This window comes from Lipotes vexillifer, unplaced genomic scaffold, assembly GCF_000442215.2.
Source record: "Lipotes vexillifer unplaced genomic scaffold, Lipotes_vexillifer_v1.1 scaffold591, whole genome shotgun sequence".
NCBI lineage: Eukaryota > Metazoa > Chordata > Mammalia > Artiodactyla > Lipotidae > Lipotes > Lipotes vexillifer.
The window spans coordinates 1,673,908-1,680,267 of record NW_006791954.1 but is presented as its reverse complement, the minus strand read 5'-3'; positions in this window follow the sequence as shown (position 1 = coordinate 1,680,267).

The window sequence follows — 6,360 nt, the reverse complement described above, 5'->3', positions numbered from 1 at the left end:
CCCCTATAAAGCCATTTCTTCCTGTAGAATCCCACCCTCCAGCCAAAGGAATGCCAAAGTTCAACAGGGGCTTCGTGCAAAGCACCTTTATGGAATAAATGTAGAGACTCCTAGCTCTCCCTGCACTAAAATTTTCAGGACGCAAACCTATTTCTCTCTTTCTTTTTTTTTTTTGTGGTACACGGGCCTCTAACTGTTGTGGCCTCTCCCGTTGCGGAGCACAGGCTCCGGACTGGGGCACGAACCCATGTCCCTTGCATCAGCAGGCAGACTCTCAACCACTGCACCACCAGGGAAGCCCTGTATTTCTCTTTAAACTTTCCCCTCTCATTGTGCCAATGAGTAAGCAAGTTGGATGCTCAGCCATGTGTCTCAAGATGCGGACAGAAGGAATGGGAATTCTCACCTGCTACCACACCCATCCCCACCCCCAGCAGGTTGAGGCCTCTGCCCAGCTCTCTGGCTGCAGAACTTCCTCCCCTCCCATGGGGTTCACCTTAGAACTCAGCTCAGTCCATCTGGCAGAGAGCTTGTGGAGATGGGAGTCATCTGAGGTGACAGGGACAGGAGTCCCTGGTGAGCCCTGACTCAGGTGGCCAGGAATGGAGCTCTCCAGCTGGTCTTCACAAAGAGGATGTAACTCTTGCCCGAGGTTTTGGTTGTAAGGCCTGGGAGGCCGGGAGGCCAGGAATGTGACCTCTGACTCTCCAATCTGCCCCGTGGTGAGAGGGGCACTGGCCAGAGGGAGGAGCAGATTGCCTCCGGGACAATTGCATTCAGGCACTGGGCACCAACTGGGTGCCAAGAACGTAATCCCCACATCAACCCTGGCAGATGGGTTTTAGTATTTCCATTTTACAAATAAGAAAGCAGAAGCTTGGGGACATTAAGAAAGCACCTTGCCCAAAGACGCTGTGTAGCAAGTGGCGGTCAGTCCTGATGTTCAGGTCAGCACTTCTCTGTCTGCAGAAGGTAGAGATTCCCTTGGGGATCTGGTAACTGATGCAGGTGGGCTTAGTGCAAGAGGCCACTGGGAGTGACCCCGCTCAGGCAGTTCTGCAAGATCTGTTTTAGGTGCTCTGGGTCTAAGGCATTGTGCTGGGGCTTAGGGATCAGGGCTGGATAAATCCCTTTCCAGGTTTTTTGGGTAACATTTCCCTCCCCGCCTTCCCCAGCCCCGGCCCCTTCTCCATACAACAGTTCACCTGGACTGAGCTGTCTGCTGTCCTCCCCCACTGAACAGCAAGGTTGGGGAGTAATGTGGCAGGGGGAACAGTATAGAGAAGTGAATGAGCAAATACCCTTTCTGCTACCTAGCAGACCCCCACTACAGGTGAAGCAGACAAAGTAATCCCCTAGGGCCTCCTCTGGGCCAGGAAGTCTGTGCTGTCTGACTCAGATCCCACTTGCCGGGGTAGTTCCTCTCATTTGGCTTCTAAGCACCCTCCTTCTGTGAAACAGCTTTCAGAGGCTTGAAATCTGCCACTCTAGTCTCTTCATTTTTGCAAATGTCACATTAGAGAGAACAGGGCGATTTAGTCTCTGCCTGCCTTGTGTCCATGGTTACTTCTTGCATCCCTCTCCTCCTCGTATTGTGTGCTCTAAACATACCAGCCTTATTTCAGACTTTCGCACTTGCTACCACAGGCCCTTTGCACATGCTGTAGCCTCTTCCCACACCATCCATGGCCTCTCACTGAGTTCAGGGCTCAGCTCCGTATGTCACTTCTAAAAGGAAATTTGTTATTCCCACAACCCCTCCTCCCACCTTGATGTCAGGACCTCCCATTCCACATCTCCACAGCACCCTGTACTTGTCCTGGGTGATTGATTAATGTCTGCCTCCCATCAGACTGTCACCTCCATGAGGATAGGGCCATAGTGCGTTTGCTCCCAGGATATCCGCAGCAGCTGCACAGGCCTTGATCTAGAGCAGCCAGCCGCACAATAAATACTTGTTGCCTGAAGGATTGCAGGAGCCTCTACCTCATCTACTGGTATAGGGTGTGGCCTTAGGCCTGGAATGAGACCAAAGCAAGCTGTCTCAGCCTCAGTTGTGTTGCAACCTGGCCATCTGACTGTGGATATGCTAACAATAGATGGTGTTGGCAGCTCAGCATGTCTTTACACCTTCCTCTGAGCAAGCTGACCCACCCAGGAATCTCCCTGTCCTAAGGCAGGCCTGTGCTGATGGGAGCTGGAGGCCTTGAGGGCAGGTTGATAGGAACATTATTTTGTGTTCCTTTTGCCTAGGTCCAGGTGCACCAAAAATAAGAGTCCCTCATGTTTTCAGTAGACTTTGGAGCTTACAAAACACTCTGGGGACTTCCCTGGTGCTCACGTTTCCACTGAAGGGGACACGGGTTCGATCCCTGGTTGGGGAACTAAGATCCCGCAAGCCGTGCTGCATGGCCAAAAAAAAAAAACTCAAAACAAAAAAAAACACTCTCTGTAATTCATGTTATTTTCCTGATGAGGAAAATGAGGCTGAGGGAGGTTAGGTGACAAGTCCAAGGTCATACAGTCAGTAGGGTGGATAAGGCAAAACTTGAACCTAGGTCTTATGAAACCAGCCAGTTTTCCAGAGGTGATTATACCAAGGGAGATGATGTGCTGCTAACCAGCAAAGATTCCAAGATTCTGGCCTTTTTGGCAGTTGACTCTTTTGTTCTTTTTTTATTCATTCATGCATTAATTTGTTCAAGAGACATAAGCTCCTCATTGCCTTCAAGAAGGTCACAGTCCAGTGCTAGCATTTTGAATCTGTGGTCCATCTGGGAATGGCCTGAGCTTATTACATACATTTTTGTGTGTTTATGTACCAATGTGCATTTTTTATGTAAACTTTCAAAAAGTTTCGTGACACCACCTGCCCTCCTCTCCCCTTCCTGCAAAGATGTTAAGCACCACTGGGGTAACACATGCTACTTATTGTAAATGGACAGCGGCCCATGTGCTCAACAGTCTGTCTTGCTTGTTTGGGTGACTAAGGCCCCAGCACGTGACCATGTCTGGCCCACATGACCCATCCTCGGCACTAAGACCCTGGACAGCTCCTCTCAGCCACTTCTCCTGGAGGAGTCAACATATAGAAACACACACACGCCACACGCAGCTCTAAAACTGCTCCTGACGCCAGGGAAATACTTTGGTTTTTCCCTCTGGTATTAGTAACACACAGTACGGCCCACGATGGCTACATTTCTTGAGGGCTGTGTGGGTCAGACACTATGATGCTTACACCCTCATCTCTTTTTATCCCCACAACAGGCCTGTGAGTTTAGCAGCTTGCCCCAGGTCACGTGGCTGGGAAGAGGTGGAGGTGAATTATAAGACAGCATCGCGGGGACAGAGGTGGGAGGGAGGGGGAGGGAAGCTGAATGTGGTCCAGATCCTTCAGGGATGCGGCAGTGGTCACAGCTATTAGCTCCCCATGAGAACTGATTTCTGCCGAAATCATTCCTATCTTCCTTCTTTCATTCTACAACTGTTTCTTGAGCATCTTCTCTGTGTGGAAGATGTGCTGGAGATTGGTAGCCAGCTTCCAAGATGGCCTCAGTGATGCCTGCCTCCCGGTGGCCACACCCAGGGTTAGTCTGAGTGACCTGTGGCATTGGGCAAAAACGAAGGGACGTCTCTTCCAATATAGGTTATAAGACTGTGGCTTCCCTCCTGGGGGCTCTCTCACTCTCTTGCTCTTCCTCTTTTTGGATTACTTGCTCTCGTGGCAGCAAGGTACCATGTCATGGATAGTCCTATAGGGAGGCACACAAGGCAAGGAACTGAAGCCTCCGGCCAGCAGCCAGCGCAGACCTGAGGCCTGTCAGCAACCACACAAGTCAGTGTGGATGCAGACCCTCAGCCTGGGTCAGGCCTTGAGGTGACTGCAACTTCACCTCTGGCTCTCAAAAACTGTGGGAGATAATAAATGCTAGTTTTAAGTTGCTAAAAATTTAGGGTCATCTGTTACACAGCCATAGAGAACTAAACGAGTGATACATCTGTACACATATTTCTTACATTCTGTAGAAAGGAGACAGTGGAAGGAAGGAAAGGATGTTGGGAGGGAGGGAGGAAAGGAGGGAGGGAGGGAGAAAAGGAACCCTATATGTTAGATAAGCAGTAAGTGCTATGGAGAAAAATAAAGCAGGGAAATGGGGTGGGAGTGAGGGAGGTTCCACTTAAATAGGGCGACCAGGGAAGGTCTGACTGCGAAGGGGTCAGTTAAACAAAGACCCATGGGTGTGAGCCCTAGAGAAACCTGAGGGGAAGAGCATCAGGCAGAGGGAACAGCAAGTGCAAAGGCTCTGAGGTGGGAGCATGTCTGGATCATGGGACCTACCAGAGCTCGCACTTTGTAATATATTTTGCCGCTAGATTGATTGTCCTAACCAGGCCTGGCTTTGGCCACATCATCAGGCAGCCTCCAGGAGCAGGGAGGTGGTGTGCTGAGCCCACACTCTTCTATCTCTAAAAGGCCTGGGCCCTAGACCTTGGCTCTGTGGCTGTATTCCTGGGAGAGGGTCTCAGGCTCTTGGGAGGCAGAAGCAGCAGTGCCCATATTTTTCCAGTCTCCCAGGCAGGCGGTCTGGGAGAAACTCAAGTGAAAATTCAGGATGAGAGACACGATGGAGGAAATGCAATTTGGATGCAGAGATCAAATTTCAGAGATCCTCCAATAATTGAGGGGGATAACAGGTAGGACAATCGAACTCCAGCTTCATTGCCGCAGTTGTAGGCTCTTCGCAATGTCTGTCTGTGGAGCAGCAGAATACAAAGTGTGTGATATGGAGGTATCACAGCAAAAAGTGCCGAAATAAGAACCCGCCTCCGCCTCCTAGTAACAGAATTGTTGCTTGTAAGTGACCCATGGCCTGGGGACTCCCTCTTTCTGTGCCTTCCTCCCTCTCAACACAGGGGTGTCTGCCTCGTCCTACAGGGCGTCCTCAGAGCCCCTCAGGGCTCCGCAATGGCAGGCCCATGACGATAGCAACTGTATATTCCAGATCAGAACGGATAGACAGCGCAGCAAGCCTGAAGTTATACTTAGAGGACAAAGGGACAGAACACTGAAGATGGGGCTTTCTGGGAAAATGAAGGGCCCACTCATCCTGGAGGGCAGAGGAGCCATCCATCCCTTTATTCATCAATGAGTTCTTTCAACAAACGTGTTTTTTTTGGCCATGCTGTGCAGCTTGTAGGATCCTAGTTCCCTGAGCAGGGATTGAACCCGGGCCCCCTGCAGTGGAAGCGCAGAGTTCTAAGCACAGGACCACCAGGAAATTCCCTTTCAACAAACTTTTCTTGAACACCTACTGTATACCAGGACTGGGCTAGGTGTTAGAAACAATCTGAGCAAGACAGAGCTCCTGCCCTGGGAGCACTTAAAGCCAGCAAGCGAGAGAGACAAGTGCATAGGCAAGGGCCTGGTGCTTCAAGTGAACCTGGGAGGGACACTCATTCCAGTCTAAGGGAGGACCTGGGAGGAGTGTGATGTGTGGTGATGTCAGGGGAAGGTTCCATGAGAAGTGCCTTCTAAGCTAAGACCTGCAGTATGAGTAGGAGCTAGATGAAGAGAAGAACTCTTTGCTTGTGCAAAGGTCCTAAAGTGAGAGAGGCGGTAGAAAGGGCAGAGCGTGTTATGAGGCTCATCCCTAAGGGCCATGGGGAGCCGATGAAAGTGTGGAGCTAGGGGTTGACACAGTCACATTTGCATTTTAGAAACATCACTTTTGCTGCCGTTATTGACTGCCACCCCCCCGTGCCCCCCACCCCACCCCATGGCCCTGTGGCTGAGCATGCCGAGCTGAGGCAGGGGCCTCTGGGGAGACCACAGCCTAAGCTGACCCAGTCCTCAGGGTGTTGGGGGCATAATGACAGGCTCTCCTCTTTTCTGCACCCCACCCGCCCTGGCAGACTGCAGGGTCAGGTTCTGAGGGCTGCTATATTGGGCTCTGGTGGGTGAGGGTTCCATCCTTCCTTTGCCCCCCTTGGGCTGGCTTCCGCTGGGATTGAGGGGTCATTTGTATCTCCAGGTTGGCAGGGCCTCCTCCTCAGAGCCACGGGCGCCTAAGATAACAGGGCAGCCTAGGAGCTGTTTATGAAAAGGCAGCCTAGTGGGGGTGGGCAGGGCCTGAGGGAAGGGTAACTGCTGCCACAGATAGCAATTGGGGTGGGGAAGGCCGTCTAAATTACAGCTCCCAGAATAGAGGGACCCGGAGAGAGCACTGGGGCATCCTACCAAGGAGGTACTGGTAACCTGCCAGGCCCGTCCAGGCTCCAGGCCCTGCAGCAGACAGAGGTGGGGTGACCGCACGCTGGCAGGGGCTGTGGGGATTGCCCTTCATCCTCGGCCAAGGC